At 41.5% G+C, this 17304-nt stretch overlaps 1 protein-coding gene across 2 annotated transcripts in view; it reads left to right on the top strand.

Moving 5' to 3' along the window:
* The first annotated feature begins 2760 nt into the window (after positions 1-2760).
* The window catches only part of KBTBD2 (kelch repeat and BTB domain containing 2), a 168741-nt gene continuing 154197 nt past the window's right edge, over positions 2761-17304 (top strand). For both annotated transcript variants that reach the window (XM_069215419.1, XM_069215412.1), the window contains exon 1: positions 2761-2984. The gene's annotated coding sequence lies outside the window, so the exon portion shown is untranslated. The remainder of the gene's footprint in view (positions 2985-17304) is intronic.

The following is a 17304-nucleotide window of genomic DNA, read 5'->3' as shown; positions in this document are numbered from 1 at the left end:
AATTTAGTAACACCAATTTAGAAAACATCTAGCTATGGTCTCTGTCAAAAGAAGCAGTTGGTACCTAGAAAGGAAAAGCAAACAGACAATTACAATTTCATTGTAATATAGTTACCCTCCTTAATGGGTCAGCACTCAGGTTCAGTCTTCGTCCTCAGGACATCAGTTGATTCGCCATCAGCCAGGAATTCAGCAAGTCGGGTAAGGGGGCACGTCCCTCATAAGGAGGTAAAGTGTAAACGGGCAATATAAGGCACGAATGGTTTTAAGAACCAAACAGCAAAGTCTCTATGCAAAGTGACAAAGTGTCTAGATCATAGGAAATCGCATCAGCATCTCCCTAACTCTCTCTCCTATTCTGATTTACTTCCTGGTGCCAAGGGTTTTTATCCCATTTTTGTTGTACATTCCCATAAAATTTGGTTGGATAAGGGGTTGCACCCCACTATCTCCCTCCAATAGAGTTCCGATTACTTCATCAAATTTGTCACCCCATAACAGTTCTCACGTATTTTATTGGTCCTTATGATTGACGTCTTTAGCGGGTGGAATGTCCGGTGTGATTTCATACTCTTGTGGTCCTTTGCACATCTTCAGTCAGTGGCTCCATTGTTTGTACCGGTTCAGGCGACCTTGTACCTGCCAGTGGTCTGCACTGTTGCATTCAGCTAAAATGTTTTTACAAGCAAGTCGAGTTTCATGAGAACGGATCTACTACAGTTACATTCAGCTTCTAGTTTGGGGAAAAACAAGAGTTCATGTCCTTTAGTAAGTCAGCACACTGCACATTAGAAAAACACATTTAATATGAAACCAGGCAGCTAGGCCTCGACTCATGCTAAGGCTTAATGATTTATAAGCAAAATTCTAACATATAACCTTTCATTATTAGTACAAATCACGTTTCGATATAACATTTCATAATTATTAGTCAGTTTCATTAGTCCCTGTATACATTGGCGACCACTCCTCGTGGGCACATTTCAAGCTCACGTTATAGCAAAATACATTAATACATTTTCTATGCTGCATTATTACACATTAGTTCATAAGCATTTCATGTTAATATAGAATATATATACTACGCTCTCTCAATGTGTTTATTATTCATGCAAAATCAATACAAAAAGTTTATTTTAGATCAAAACAAAACCTCATATGTGAGAAATGGGAGTGTCACATAGATTATTTGCAGTAACATTAGTGAGCAGCTGTTGTGTTACAATAATGCCACTATCACTGCATTGTAGATGTAACCACATTTAGAATTCGGCTGAGTGTGTATGTACACTGTAAATGTACTGGCCAAAGACTGTATGAAAGAGCTGAAACTGGATCGTAAAGTCAATGCTGTTTCAAACAGGGCCCCCAAAATCCTTAAGATGTACAGGGCTCCAAATAAGTACGTTATAATTTAAACTAGAGCATGATGCGAACGTATGACTTGTTTGACTACCTGACTCATAATTTCTTTTTTATACTTCTTCTAGAATTAACCACATTGTCCAAACTGGGTGCAAATGAGACGCAATTTGAGGGCGCGCCTTACCACCCACGCACTGTCTCTCTCAGTCTGCTCGGGTTACTGTAAGGCGCGAAAACATGAGCCGATTATTCCTTCTCAACTGTGGTTTCATAAACTCACTGTTGACCGACCAAACTGGTGAGCTCGGCGCGGTTGGCAGGTGTGTTCTTACTGGTGATTCATGCGCTCCTACCGCTTTAAGGCACTCGCCTACGCACCATTCATAAAATGTTTTACACTTCCTGCACGGAAGATCTTGGAGAGCAGCCAGTCTTTAATGCAAATAAAACTCCAAAGTATACTGTTCATTGAGACGCAAAACGGATCGGGTAACGGTAGTCGGTTTTACGTAGGCTTTGGACGCATTTACAATAAGGGTCGCTTCAGGTCAATATGACATAATTAGAAACAGAGATGTGTTTTAAAAGAAATAATGCTCACTCCTCTTCAGATTGTTGTAACGAGCGCTTGTTTGTAGACCTGCAGAAAACTGTAAAAACGATATATGCCAATCGTTGCATATATATATTTAAACTAGGTCTGGCTGTTACTCAAAAAGCATGCTAGTCACACAAAAGTTACATTCTTCATTTGGAACTTGTGTGTTAAAGCCACATTTTAAAGATGGACGCTTCTTTTTGAGCTTAGAACGGGACTTCCATCGGTTCCCCGTTTCATTTTATTCCAGCCATCAGCTTTAGTTGTCAGAGGTGAGCGGACGTCTTCAAGATACTGAGTTTCATATAAGATCAGATTGTCCGCATCACTCACTACGGCCACCTTAGAGTCAGTCGTTTTTATGACATGTCCCAAGTGATCATCCGGTGTAAACATCCCGAGACATTTGACTGACCTTATGATGGCTACCACACAGAAAACATATAACAGACAAGGTTACTTTGAAAAATGTACAAATAAGCTCATGATGGAAAGTATTCCATCCCTTACCACCCGTCGTCGCCAAGTTTTTTTTTTTTTATCACGAAAATAAACACCATCCTCTAACGTACACCTAGAGGCATAATTGCTGGGACAATAGCGCAAGCGTGATAGGCGCCTACAAAAACTACTAGTCAAAGCCCATAGGGGAGTATGTCTCAGTAGCGTGCTACGTTCTTCTCTGACAGACTAACGCGAAACGTAGGTACCCGTGACAAGGGTGCTGGCAAAGGCAGCGGGTGTTGGGCAGGGTTCCCACGCTGCGCTCGTGCGTTTACACACAGTGCTGGGAGGGGCCGGAAGAGGGCAGGCGGCGGCTGTCACAGAGGGGAAGCGAAGGCCTCTGCGCAAGAGGAAGAAGGGGGAACTTGCGCGCGCACAGAGCGTGAGTCACTTCCCTCCTTCGCCTAACCATTGATTCCTCCGCCCCCTGCCCCTCCACCTTCGGGCTCAGCAACGCTACACGGACCAGCGGCGCCTCGGACCGGCAGCAGCAGCAGCGGCAGCGGCCTAGCGCGCAGTGAGTTGTTTTGTCAAGCGCGTCTTTGCGCTTGCTTTGGGAGGCCGACTTCCAGGCACGAACTATCCCATCAGTTTCTTGAGGGCGTTGTGGCGGGTGAATATGTTTGTTGACCACATCAGAGTGCAGTCTTCTATCTAGGGTTAACGTAACGTCTCTCTATTTTATTTTCGCGCAGTTGCCTCTTTTCCCTGTATATGCTGCTCAGTGACTTCAGGGGGCTCCATCCGCACACCCTTTAGGTCGAGCTTAAAGCATGGGCGTTTAGTGTGATCATTTGAATGCGAAAGGGTGGTTAGTCTTTGGAGGAAAGTAAGCGGGGTTGGGGTTTGTGTACACGGTATGTGCTCAGAAAGTAAACCACGTTTTAGTGGAAAACCGAGCCTTTGTGATTTCTTCCTTCAGATAAGTGGGAGGATGGGCCCTGTCAGTCTCGGTCTCATCAGCCCAGTGTGGGCCGTTTTACACATCCTTAGGGTTGCCCCCCAGATACAGCGTCAAACGGTGGAGCAGTTTACTACACCAGAATTAATTTTAATTGGTGAAGTGGAGCGTCTGATACCGTGATTAAGTACCATTCTCCACGGTGCTTATTTTGAATAAATATCTGCATTAACTTTGTTTTATTTGTATTACATAGCAATCAAAAATATTAACACGTTTTGCTGACAATTTGCATGTGTACTATAGCACATATAATGTGCAAGATAATCATTTTCTGTCGCAGTCTTCTAAGTTATTTATGATTACTGTTAGAACATGCAATACAATGGCGAGTGAGACTGCCGTGGCTAATATGCTAGTTCAGAAAGAGGTAAATAATTGTAAGTAATGTCCTGCTTTCTAAACGTCTGAATCGTTATGGAATAGTGGTTTGCCATCGAGCCTTAATGTGATTATTGCAGCCTTTCTGTTGCTGTTTATCTGCTATAAAGGCATTCGTTTTACTGTTACACAGCTCATGTCCTATAACTATGGGGTGGTTGCGACAGAGCTGTTTCACTCATGTACGGATAACGTTGCTGGCCTTGCATCCAGTCAGTAACGCTGCCTGTTTCCCCCCTTACCCTTCATATGCATTGGACGATGGTCAACAAACGTTATTGATTTTTCTGTCAGCATCATTGACAAATTGAGAGCAGTGATTAAGTGTGAGGGTAATATTGCATCAACTACACAGGGCTGTGGTGCACCCCTTCGTAAGTGTCTTGTAAAAATCTGAGTTGAGTGTTATTTTGAGGGATGGGCGGTGCCTCTTCATAATCTGGTTTTGAACTGTTTCATCAGTCAGTTTGAATCATTGGGCATATTATGATTAGGTGCTTTTCTTAGTTTGACTATATTTAACGTGTTCACGTACTTACTGCAGATTGTGCCATGCTTCCTAAATGCAGTAGTCCGCATCAAAAGTGTGTTCTCGACTGGGTGGATAATAAAAATGAATGGTGGAAAACAGTTCAACAAGGTAATCCAAATTCAAAGTTCCAGTAGGAATGGAAAAAAGGGACAATGAAGTAGAACTCAGAAAACACTTTTGTGTTTGTTTTTAGGTGTAAGAAAATATTGGCAATATTAGAACATTTGGGGACCACAGTCTCTCATCCAGCAAAAATTGTTCTATGGTCTTTCTGCCAAAACCACAACACTATGTCGTGTACTAAAGAAGTGTTTTGCTACTTGCGAAAATAAATTGAAGTGGTACTTCTAGCATTTGACTTCTTGAAAAATGCGAACTCTCGCTTGCACACGGTGGCATACTTAGTCTTTGAGTCTCCTCCTCACTATGTATGGATGCCAGCAGTGAGCTCACCTTGACTTTTTGGGATTTTATCTTACCGTGCCCTTAACCTCGTTGTCTAGTCATCTAGGATCCTAATGTTTTTATGCTTCATGGGATCAGAGGAGTGTTTTGCATGCTCTGCACAAGTGCTTCTGCTGCCTTAAGGATTTGTTGCAATCGGTAAAATGACTTGCAAAGAGAGTTCTCATTATCTTATTTAGCAATCAACAATACTGCACCAAAATCCTTGATATTGGGGCACTAACAAACAGTGTGTATGAAAGGGGCCCTTTAACAATCAGTCCTGACGGCTATTTCATAAGGCATGGCAATTTTACTGTCTATATAACACCTCTACAGTCATTGTGCAGGGAGACAAGGCAATTGACAACTCTATCTGAATGACGGCACACTCTCTCACAGGCACCATTAGCACCAATTCCCACCCCAGGCTCCACACTGTTTCAACAGCTCATTCGATTGAACTCTGAGATTCCTTTTCCTCCTTACTACCAGAGATAGGTTTTCTGACTGAAACCTGGCTGAGTTCTGCTACTCTACTGGCTATTAGGGTTCTTCCAGACAACTGTTGAATGCTTAGACTTGATAGAGATTTGCGGACGGGGGCACGGCATTACCATCATTTTTCAGGACAAAAAGTCTACGATAGACACTTTAAAAACTGGGTAGAGCTATATATTTTTAAAATTGAATTCACCTCTAAGGACTGCTGGAAAAGAGCACCTGTCTATCGTCCTCCAGGACCCAAAAAATACTTTAGCCATCACATGACTGAATATATAGCCACCAATGAGTTGTCATCACAACGCTCTCTTACTCTGCGATTTCAACTACCATGGAGAAGATCTCTCAAACGTAGAAGTAATACATCTAACTTCAGACCTGGGTTTACATACAAAAATTAAAGGTCCCACTCATTCTGCCAGCCACACGTTGGACCTAATTTTAACTAACTCAAATGTTCTGACCTGTGACGCTCCCTCACCTCTTCTCTGGACGGACCACTCCCTGATACGTTTCCAGATTCATAATTCAGAGAGTATTTAAAAAGATAAATATTGGAAACAGCAGTCACAGGACAGTGGCATCGTGTCTCTCCTGACTCTTTCTCTGAAGTATTTGACTTCTCTAAGGATCCAGAAATTAATCAGATATTAGCAGATTATCACAAGGCCTTACATTTTGCTTTTGAAAGAATTGCCCCTTTTAAAACACATACAAATACCAAGCACAGACCTCATGCGCTCTGGCATACAGAGCTGCAACAAGAAATACCCACTTGTGAAAAGCTGGAATGTAGCTTGCGCTTGACTAACAACAAAAAGGACAAAGAAGCAAGCATATTTTTGCGTAACAGATATCATTAAAACATCAAACTAGCTTGTCAAACTCATATCACCATCCAAATTAGTTAGGCAAGTAATTAATTTAAACAGCTCTTTAAAGTCCTTAGCAATTGTATTACTCCTCAAGTTTGTTCTCAGACAGTTAAGACTTCGCAAGAATTGTGTTGACTCTCTTGCAGACCTTTTTTTGAGGAAAACATCAAGACAATTTACCAGAATCTTACCAGCCCTCTGTACCAGACACTTTGACGGTGGATTTAACCTGGAAAAGGTAGATGCTTTCTCACTTAAGGAAATATAAAGAGCCCTAGAAAAAGCCAAATCAGGTTCCCCAATGGGCCCATGCCCACCAAGGATCTCAGTGCTACTTTCTAATCAGATTGCTCCTGCAATCAGATCACTGTTCCACTTTCTGGAAAATAGACCTCAAACTATCTCTTTGGGGAATTTTAAGTCTTGTGTCATGCTGATTGACAAGGGGTCCCTCAGGACTCATGTTTGAGCCCTACCCTATTTAACATACATATGATTCCCCCCCAAGACAAGATTGTCAAATCCTTCGGATTTGAAATTCTGTCTTACGCTGATAATACTCAGCTAGTCATTTTTATTGACAAAGATTCTGGCAAGATTTAAGAACGTTTCTCCATCGAGAACAATACCAGATTGGATTTCAAGTAACTGCCTACAGCTAAATGCAGCAGAAAAGACAAGAGATCATGGTTTTGGTAAAAGCCAACATGTTTTGGTCTCCTGATTTGTAGCCTTAAGATTTGTGTAGTTCCCCCTACTCCCAGACTGGTGATCAAGAATCTTGGTGTCAGACTGGACCAATCATTAGCAGTGAAAGAGCAGGTTATGGCCACTACGGGCACCTACTTCCATAGAATGAATTCACCTGCTGAGGAAAGCGCTTCTCTTTTCTCCCCCTTTCAGCTAAAAAAAAAAAAAATCTTGGCTTAAACACCCATTATTAGCAGGTTGGACTATTGCAACTCATTATTGGCTTCAGCAAATGAGACATTACTGTCCAGGTTAAAAGTTGTTCAAAATACTGCAGCACGTCTCATCTGCAGTCTCCCCTTGGGCTCTGCTTCCACTCCTCTTTTGAGAACTCTACATTGGCTACCCGTCGGAAAGAGAATAACATAAAAAGTCTGCTGTTTAATGCACAAAGCTTTAATGGGGAAAGGTCCCACCTATTTATAACAAAAGCTGAAAGACTATTGTCCAATCAGGAATCTGAGATAATTGGACAAAGCTTTACTCACCATTCCCAGCCTCTGACGGTCAAGGTGAGTTGTAAGATCTTTATCGTATCTGGCTCCCACATATTGGAACAATTTGTCATTGCATATTTGTGCATGTACAGATTACATTAAATTTAGGAAACTACTCAAGACTGCCCTGTTTTAACCTAGACACGTCTGAATCTTGAGATAATGAACTCAGAAGCATCTAGAGGCATACCAATCTAAATTCCGCTTTTACTGTCGTATGTAGGATGCGTGGTTGAGCACACACCTTGTTCTCATCTATGCCTAAGGTGCTCCAGTATGTTGTGGACTTCAGTTAGTAATGGTTTGTAGGCAAGAGAAACCACCTACTTGGCATAGGTTCGGCAAGCCTATTGTGGACGAATATACAAATTTGCAACTTGTACAGTTTACACCTTGGTGCAGGGAAAGTCACAGATTGTAATTTTGTAATTGGATTTATATAGCACTTACTACTCCAAACGAAGTGTTGAAGTGCTTTACAACAAGTAGCAAGCTAGTCCAGAAGCCATGGTAAGTGGTTAATCTAGCGGTTATTGTTGGTTGCTGACATTAGTCATGTGCATTAAAGAAAAAAAAATGCATGCATTTACTATAATTACGTGTGATATATTAATACCAGTTTGGTGTGGGCATTACTGGGGGCTAAGTTGTGTCAGGTGAATAGTTGGTGAGATACATCGGGTGGTAGAAATACAAGTATTAAACAATACAGTAAAGCTTATGGGTCTTGCACAGTTCCTCTAATTTTCCTTCTAACAACACCATGTATATCTATCGTGCCTTAGTAAACCACATTTTGCTCCATCTTGTGAAAAGTTCTATAGTCTTCCAATTTAGGTCTCTTTCACCCTTGAGGGTTTCTTGGGTTACTTGCCATTCACCTAGGCAACTCCCTAGCTACTTGCACAGTTTTAACAACCAAAGCTGTAGGCCCATTGAGCACCCCTTGATGTTTCTCTTCCATACAACATATATGTATGCTTGTCTCCCATAGCATGCCTATTTTGAGAGAGTTCTTTTGGGGGGGAGAAGCTTGTTATAAGCTGTGGGTCTCAGTAATTCCTTTACACATGGTAGAGCAAGATTCCCCTTTTTACTCACTCCTGCATAGCTTGTGCAAGAATATTCTGGGGAGGGTATCAGTCCCCGAACAATGACCTTACCACAGAGTCCACCTTCCAGAAGAACCTTTCTGCACCCAAAATAGTGCTGTCATTATGCAAAAGAATTTCAGGAGCCTGCTCATTTTGAAAAGGCTCACCCTACCCAAAAGTGTTAGAGAAAGCTTCTTCCTATGATTTCTTATTGGGGGCACCCTAGCAGCTTCTTCAAAATTTGTCGATAAAAACTGCCAAAGTCATGTTTGCCCCCAAGTTTCTAACTTGCCTGCCATCTTCTCGCAGGGAGCGTTGACCATACATGCCTATTCTCCAATCATTCACCAGCTCTAGCACTGACCAATTTTACCCGAGTCTCAAGAACTTGTCTTGGACAGTACCATTTTTTCACAGCTTTTACGAAAGAAAGTCTTGATTTTATGAAAGACAGAGACAAGTATTATGCCTTCTTTTCTTGCTTTTAATTTGATAGCAGTCAAGAAGAAACTACAGCTCCCATGAGTTACTGTAAAACATAATGACGTCAGATAACAGTACACAGTATAAACCTCTTTACTGGGAGCAACATGCCCTCTTTTCTTACACGTAGGTCAAGTATTTTTAACATCAGAATAGTAAATAACACAATTGAAAACACCATTAACAAAGTGCAAGTCTCTAACAATGTTCACCAGAAGTAGAGTTTGCTAATTATGTGATGCAGATCCATTAGAGTAATGAAGTATATCCTGTTTGCGGGAGGAAAAGTCAGTGACTGGATTGATCATATCACAACAAGATCAAATGATCTTATTCCAAATTTGTATTCAAGCCGGTTGAAGAGCAGATGCAGTTGGCACTATTAATTAAATAAGGAGGGTTAAGATAGCCAATGTGGCAGGGTAATACTCACCTCTGGCTTTAGGAAAATCAAAGAAAGTGAAAGTATTGACTTTTTTTTTTAGCTTTAGTGAAATACTTTATTTTATTACAAGACTGGAGGCTTGTGGCATTTGAACTGGTGTTGTCAATGGCTACAAAAAGAGTACATTGACGTTTTAGTACATAAGAGCTACATGGCAGCAGAGGACAGACATGCAGGAGCTCCTCTGCTGCCAACACCCTTTCAACTGCCACAAATTGCAAGTTTCCTCCCACCTTGACTGAGTCCCTGAAAGAATTGGAGACCTCATCACCAACCTCAAGAGCTAGATCTTGCATGCCAGCTAAGTCAGAATCAGATTCTGGATCTGAGTCAATCACACATGCAACCAACTTCTTGTTGTTCTTCTTTTTTAGACAAACCTTTGCAAAATGACCAACCTTTTTGCAGAAATTATATGTGACAATTGCGCCAGGACATATAATCCCCTTGGTAGGTAGAGAATTACGACACTGGAAACAAGAGTTAACATTCGCTGCAGGCGAATTCTCATCCCTCAAAACTTTAGATATGCCAATTTTCTTATAATTGGCACCTAGATTAGATTTTCCCACTTTTACGGCACCTAGTGCCTCAGTGTGCTTATCTTCAAGCTCCCAAACAGAAACTTGTGAAATTTCAATACCTTTCGCCACCTGGATGGTCTCATCAAGTGACTGGTTGCCAAGTGCCAATCATTTCTGTTGAATTTTCTTGTCCTTACAGTGACAAACAAATTGGTTTCTAATGCATTAGTCAGTGAAATTGTTGAATTGACAATCTGAAGTCAGTCTGCGCAACACAGAAATTTAAGTATTAACATCCTCCTCAGCACCTTGCTTGCGTTTGAAAAATGTGTGTCTTCGAACCATCAAACTGGGCTATTTATCAAACTATGATTTCAGTTTCTTAACCGCCTGAGTATTTGAGATCTTCAGCCTCATCTTGCATTAACTTTGGTAAGTAAGTGCTTGAAAACAGAGCTGCCCTGAAAGCTAAGAGAGTGCAGGAGCAAACACTTTTTCCTCTTGGCTCTGAACCTCAAGGCTCCAGTTGCTCCGAGATAAGTCCCAAGCATCAAACCACACTCCACCGATCTGGTGGTTTGCGTGGTGTATCCAAGAATGAAGGAGCAGGAGCTACTGCTTGCATAATTAAGAGAAAATGAAGGCAGGCTTGCTTGCACAACACCCGTGGAACAAAAAGATATTAAACCACACCACAAATAGCTTTCAGAGAGACAAAATGAACACTGCAGTGGAAGACTTGTACACACCTTTGTAAATATGTGAAACATGACATCAGAAGAACAAGAAAGAAACACAAAAAATAAGTGTAATAAATAGTGAAACACGTGGTAGAGCGTGACATGCGCCGAATAACAGATGAAAAGGTGTGCGTACCCAGTCTGTCAAACTGTTGTGCGTATCACCGAAAGAACACTTGCAGAATGTCACAAAATGTCATTATTGGGTTGCGCGTCACAGTATAGACACACTCCAAATTACATCCGATATACCGGGTGTGCGTATCACTGAGGGAGGAAAAAGCCACTGTTCTGTGTATCCAATTCACCATGTGCAAAGAAAGTAAACTTACTGTTTGACATAGATGTGTGCATCCACTGCCATACAATACACAGTTCTAAGCTTGTCACTGTTTCCACTGATGTACACCTTTGCACACAATGTGCGCACAAGAATGATCACTGCTCGATGAGAAAATAAAAATTACTGAGAGAATGAACCTCAGCACCAAATGACAATGCCCAAACTCTTCTCCCAAGATGGCGGACTGATGACGTTAAGCAAAATGGCAGCATGCGTGCTGGCGACACTTGAGCGGTGACAACCATACCTTGGCAAGAGATACACTCAAGATGGCTGTCAGCCAAACTAGACCGCTACACTGTTGTGGAGTTAACGAATATTTTCTCTTGACTCCGAAATGACTACACAGACTCTTCTTGGCAGTTCCAAAGACAGTATTTCCTAACTGTCACAGAAGGGAGAAATCACTGCTGACTGCACCTCAGCCATGCGTGACCTGCCTCTACGGTTCTTCTCTATCACCTATTCAGAGACAGGCTCTTATATACAAATCAGTACAATACTTTATTACACATGATTAACAATTGATAATTGGCAAGTTTACAGATTAACAGGGGAAAAAACTTGAAACCATGTGACCCCATAACCCTGAATTCCTAGGTTAAGCCATGTCTTGCTCTTCATTAAACATTCAACAAAGGTTTAAGACCTAGCATTCTTTGACCTGTGTGGGTGCTCTTTTGTAAATGTTATTTATTTGAAATGTGTGGTGACAGCATTGTGGGTCCAAGACTCCAGAGTGTTTGAAATTTTGGTTTCTTCCCTGCACCATTGTAAATCGTGCACCTGTGTGCTTTGAAGTAATTCAGTTATGTGCCCAGTGTCTAATCGGTCTGCGATCTGTTTGTGGGCATAGAGTGTGGTGCGGGAACTTGTGTGCTAATGTTGTAAATACTGCAGGTTGGTCAGACATGAGTTGACCTTCAACAGATGACCCTTTCAAGATTCTTACTCTGCTACATCCTTGAATGAACCTTTCACTTTGCTCATTTCAGCTGGAGTATTTGGCCTAAACTGCTTTTTGATTGCGAACAGCAGTGTATCCTTTATTGATGCGGGATGTTTTGCGATGTTTTCACATTTCATATTCACCGTAATGCATTTATTTTTTACATTTCCTTCAACAACCCCTTGGGCATTGCACCAGCAGGCCCCGTCAACAAGGGAAGGTGCATTGATGGCTGCACTGGCCTTTTAAAGTAGCAAACACAGCAGACAAGTCTTACAACAAACTTCTTGGAGAAAAAAGAAGCCAACAGTTCAACTGCCACAAATATTAACTACACACTTCCACACATTCTAAGATTCCTGCAAGCAATGACTAGATCACAGGATTCCAGAAGCAACATCCACACAACACATGCACAGTAAGTATTACAAAGGAGTTTTGCAAATATTACTCCCTTTTAAAGATGACACATCAAGGGATGTTCTCCACCGGTGTAACATCCACTCTGTATGTTTCGCTGAAATACCTAACCAATATGTGTTGACAGTTCTATAAGCTTTCTCTTGGGAAGGAAAGATGCCAGAAAATTAACTATTAAAATTACATTTTCTGAAAATGGATCTGCACTCCTGTCTGGACACCAGTAACTTCAGACCATCCAGATGGATTTGTATGACTTGGTTGTGGCCCAGGATTGGCAACTAAGCTGAACCAGTTTTTCTGAAATTCCTTAGGTTTTCCAGGCTTGTCCGAAACAATTTATGCTGTTAGTATTGGGGAATAGTGATTGGGGGGGATGAGACCCTGTGGTTTTATTGAGAGTTCTAAGGCCATAGGGAACCAGGGCTGGCCTCTCCAGAAGGGAGGTATCAGCAGTGAGGTTGCCTTCTAGCTGTCTGTTTGCTCCAGCGCTCGAAATCATTATAAAAGGAGGGAGCACATAATTCAGTTGAAGAGACCAATCTTGAAAGAAAGGATTCATTGCTTTAGCCTGTGGATCTGGCCTCAAACTGTAGTTGCAAGGCAGTTGGGTGTTGAGACAGGAAGCAAAGAGGTCTGTTGTAAAATGACACCACATTTTTAAGAAAGGTTTCTGAATATTGAAGGATAAAGACGCCAATCAATCGAGTGGTGAAGAAATCTTGAACACTAATCTATTGTGTTCAGATTTCCAGGTAATTAGTCTGCCTGAACCATGATCCTTCTTTGAAGACAGAATTCACAACAATTTGTTGCTAGTTTGGTTGGGGTTTTGACTTGGTTCTACCTAGCTGATTTATATATCTTGCAGAGAGATTGTCCATTTGAAGAAGTACAGAAAAATTGGCCCTGTCCTCTGCAAAGGTTTGTATTGCAAAGGACTCTGCAAGTATTTCTAAGCAATTGATATGCAGTGAAGACTTTCCTTGAGACCATGTCCTGCAAGTGAGAACTGACTACATGTTGTGCCCGAACACTTGCATCTGATTGTAAATTAAGATCTGGAGCAGTAGAAAGTTTGTCCTTGCCGTTCCAAGCCTCTAAGTGGTCTAGCCACCTCTGAAGTCCTAACTGAAACTCTTGGTCTAGATGAGTTATGCCTTAATATTGTAAACCTCCTCCGAGTTGTCACATTTTCAGTTTTTGTAAGGCCCTGTAGTGAAGGGGATGACGAAATATTGCTTGAATTGAAGATGCTAGTAAACCCATTATGCAGGCCAAAAGTCTGAGAGATTGGCTCATCTTTGCTACAACCTGTGATATCTCCTTTACGAGAGAGACCTTGTGTTGAGGAAACTAAATAATTGCCTTGTTTGGGTCTATCCTCAATCCCCCCCCAAAAAAACTCCATCCGTTTTGATGGTTGTAACACAGATTTGTCTGTTTCATTAGAAAACCTAGGTTTTGTAGAAGACTAATACTTGTGTTAGTAGTTTTAACAAATAAACCATGTAATTGTTGAAAGTTCTTAGACTGATTATAGCATAATATTTTCTTTTTTTTTTTTTCCACCAAAATTATAGTAGTTACAAAACCTATTGGATCATAATGAAATATTTCCATGACCTGTTTTCTTTAATAGGCAACTTATCTCGAGTGACAAGTAACTCCTGATTCTTGGTAAAGGGAAGTGGAAGAGGAATTGATGTCTGAAACGGAGTAATGTAAAGATCTATGCAGTAATATTGAACAGTTTGCAGAACTTAAGGGTCTGCTGTTACCATTTGCCGTGGTTGACCAGAAATTTAAATGACTTACCTTGGATTTGGGATCCTCTTATTCTGTAACCACGTTGTCTAAATCCTCTGTTCCTTTGAAGGAAAAATTGTCGCCTAATGTCTTGCTAAAGTCCATAGGAGACTTTGTTTCCCCTGCTAAGTCCAAAATTCAAGTCAGAGAGCCTGTCAAATCCAGCAGCCTGTCTAGGCAATTAGTCCATGCTCTGTCAACCCCTTTTTTAGGATATTTTCTAAACTTGGTGAAAAACAATAACATATTTGGGCCTATAGATGGGGTAGTAGTGATATTATTAGGTGAAGGAGTGCGTGGACATTCCAATTGATGTCTGTTTCAAGTCACCTTATGTGGGACCTGGCCCTTTTTAAAGGGTCATCCCCAAACTTTTTGCCTTCTTCCCCCTATTTGTTCTTACCCTTTTTGTTGACGTTAGGACTCTGAACACTTTACCACTGGTAATCAGTGCTAAAGTGCATATGCTTTCCCTTCCAAACTTGCTGTGATTGGCTTAAGCCTGATTGGCACATTTAATTTAATTTAACAGTAAGTCCCTTGCACAGTGGTATCCCTATACTCAGGGCCTTTAAATTAAATGCTACTAGTGAGCCTGCAGCTTGGCTTGTGCTACCCACAGAAGTAGCCTTTCAAACCTGTCTCGGGCGTGCCACTGCAGACCCTTCGTGCACAGTTTAGTTCCAATTTACTTGCCTGGACTGGAGCTTCCCTTTTAGTACAAATGTCACCCCTAAGGTATGCCCTAGCTAGCTCTATGGACAGGATGCTGTGTGGGTAAAAGGCAGGACATGTGCCTGGTTGTGTGGCCTGTCCTGGTAGTGACAAGCAGCCTATGTGGTTTCCCATTATTGTGAGTGCTGCCTTTCTAATAGGATTGCATTGGAAATGCCTTAACATATATCTAAGTGGTATTGTCTAATCTATGAGGGGTAGTTTAGGCACGTTTGGTATGGTTGTAATGGTAGTGAGAAATGCTGCTTACTGGTGTAAATGATTTTTTTTTATCACCATTATAGAGGCACCACTTTTAGAAAGTGGGCATTTCTCTGAGCTTATGACTCTGGTGTTTTGCAGCTTAAATCGAATCCAAGTCTGGGGCAGAGTGACAGCTGGGCTTTGTGCATACTTTTTAGAAAGCCTGAACACATGGAGGGTAGAAGTGTCACAAGTGTATCTGCATAATGAATATTCTCTAAGAGACTTATTGATACACTTCAAGTCCCCCTTTGCAATCCAGTCTGTCTTAAAATAGATCTCCATTCTACCTAAACTTATGAGTGTATGTTTCACATATCTTAGCCAAGTGATTTTTAAGGCAAGGTCTGTCTGCATGCAGTCTCTCATGATCAAACGATTTAAGGACAATTCCTCTCTTGCCTATAGCCTGTTCCAGGACATAATCATGTGCATCGCTGTAAGATTAATCAAATGCTGGACACCCAGCTCCTTAAGTATGACATCGGTTGACATATTCTGAGGGACATAAAGCACCTACCTTAAGAATCTATTCTCCTCAATCTGAAGGTCCCTTGGAGGGAGATATCCCCATATATATCACTCCCATACTTGATTTGTGAACTACATTTGGCTTTATATATTTTCATTAAGACTTTCAACGGCCTGTGTCCCAGCTTTGCCGCAAAGCTAAAAACTGCGCTTATGGTCTTTCTTAACTTAATTTTCCTGGCCTCCATCAGTGGCTTCCAGCTTAGGCCAAAGTCAAACTATACCACCAAATATGGGAAAGTCCCTACTTTAGAGAGGGTGTATTGATTTAATGTAAAGGACTTGGATTTTAGTGGTTTAGCCCCCAGCACCAAAATATATGAATCAGACAAATTAACTGTGAGGTCCAAATCCTTCATAAAATGGTCAAAAGCATTCAATAACTCTGAAAAACCATTTGTGATTCTTGCCATCTAAACCGCATCATCCGTGTAAAGCAGCACAGCAGAGAGCAGGAACCTATTAACAGGCAGTTGGCCTTGGTGTCCTCTAGAGCCTTCCCCAGCCTGTTCAGATATAAGGGAAACAGAAACTTGGGGAGAATACAACCCTGTCTCATGCCACGCATTGTTGTGAAGCTCTCCGAGCAAGCCAAGTTTGCTGTTTACCTAACCACTGCCTCAGTACCTAGGTGGAGATCCCTGAGAAAGTAAACAATGTTTGGGTCAACCCCCCATATTTAACAGAATCTGCCACAATTTATCCAGATTAACCCGGTCAAACGCTGTTGTTAGATCCATTAATGCAAGGTACATAGTTTCTGAATGAGCAACCGTATATTTACTACAATCATGAAAAGGTTAAGATATTGATCGATTGTCAACCTACCCTGTTGGAACCCATATTGACAGCCTGATATTACTTTATTATCGTCCACCCATGAGCACAATCTTCACAATATTATCCTGCTTATTACTTTTACTATAGAGTAGAGCAGGAAAATAGGCCTATAACACTCAGGCTTGCTCCTAACACCTTTTTTTATACACCAGTACTATTATCGAGCTAGATAAAGGAGGGGAACCCACTCTTACTGCAGGTTTCAGGACCAACTTCAACATAGGTGCCCAATCCCCAACAGAATGTAAAAATACATTTGGTAGAATCCTTTTGGGTCCCACGGCCTTATTCCTAGTGAGACCCAAAATTTCCTGTTTAACTTCTTCTAAGGTGAAAAACAATTTAGACTTTTCCCACTCCGAGGTCAGGATAACCCGAATAGGACAGTGTACATTTTCTCTAAATGATCCACCCAGTGCTCTGCCGGTATATGATGATGGGGATGTTCTCCTTTGCAAAACTGGGCTGATTGATAATGTACCAGAACTTTGCACTGTCTATGATGGTACTAGCACCTACCAAATCCTCTCATGCCCTTCTCCTAATGTGCCCCTTCCTTCTTGTGAGCTCTTCTTTATTTGAACACCTACACATGCTCACCACTTCCTTGTCTCAGGGGGAGGATTAAAGCGCACTCTTTAGTTTTCGCCAGGCCCTCGTGCAACCTGGATCAAACCATTTCAGGGTACATTTAGATCGCTTAGCACACTCTTTAGAGAGAAGAGTTTTAGCCTTGG

Source organism: Pleurodeles waltl, chromosome 2_1 (assembly GCF_031143425.1).
Source record: "Pleurodeles waltl isolate 20211129_DDA chromosome 2_1, aPleWal1.hap1.20221129, whole genome shotgun sequence".
In the NCBI taxonomy this organism is placed as follows: Eukaryota; Metazoa; Chordata; class Amphibia; order Caudata; family Salamandridae; genus Pleurodeles; species Pleurodeles waltl.
Note: the sequence above shows the minus strand (reverse complement) of the source record. Positions and strands in the feature narration are given on the sequence as shown.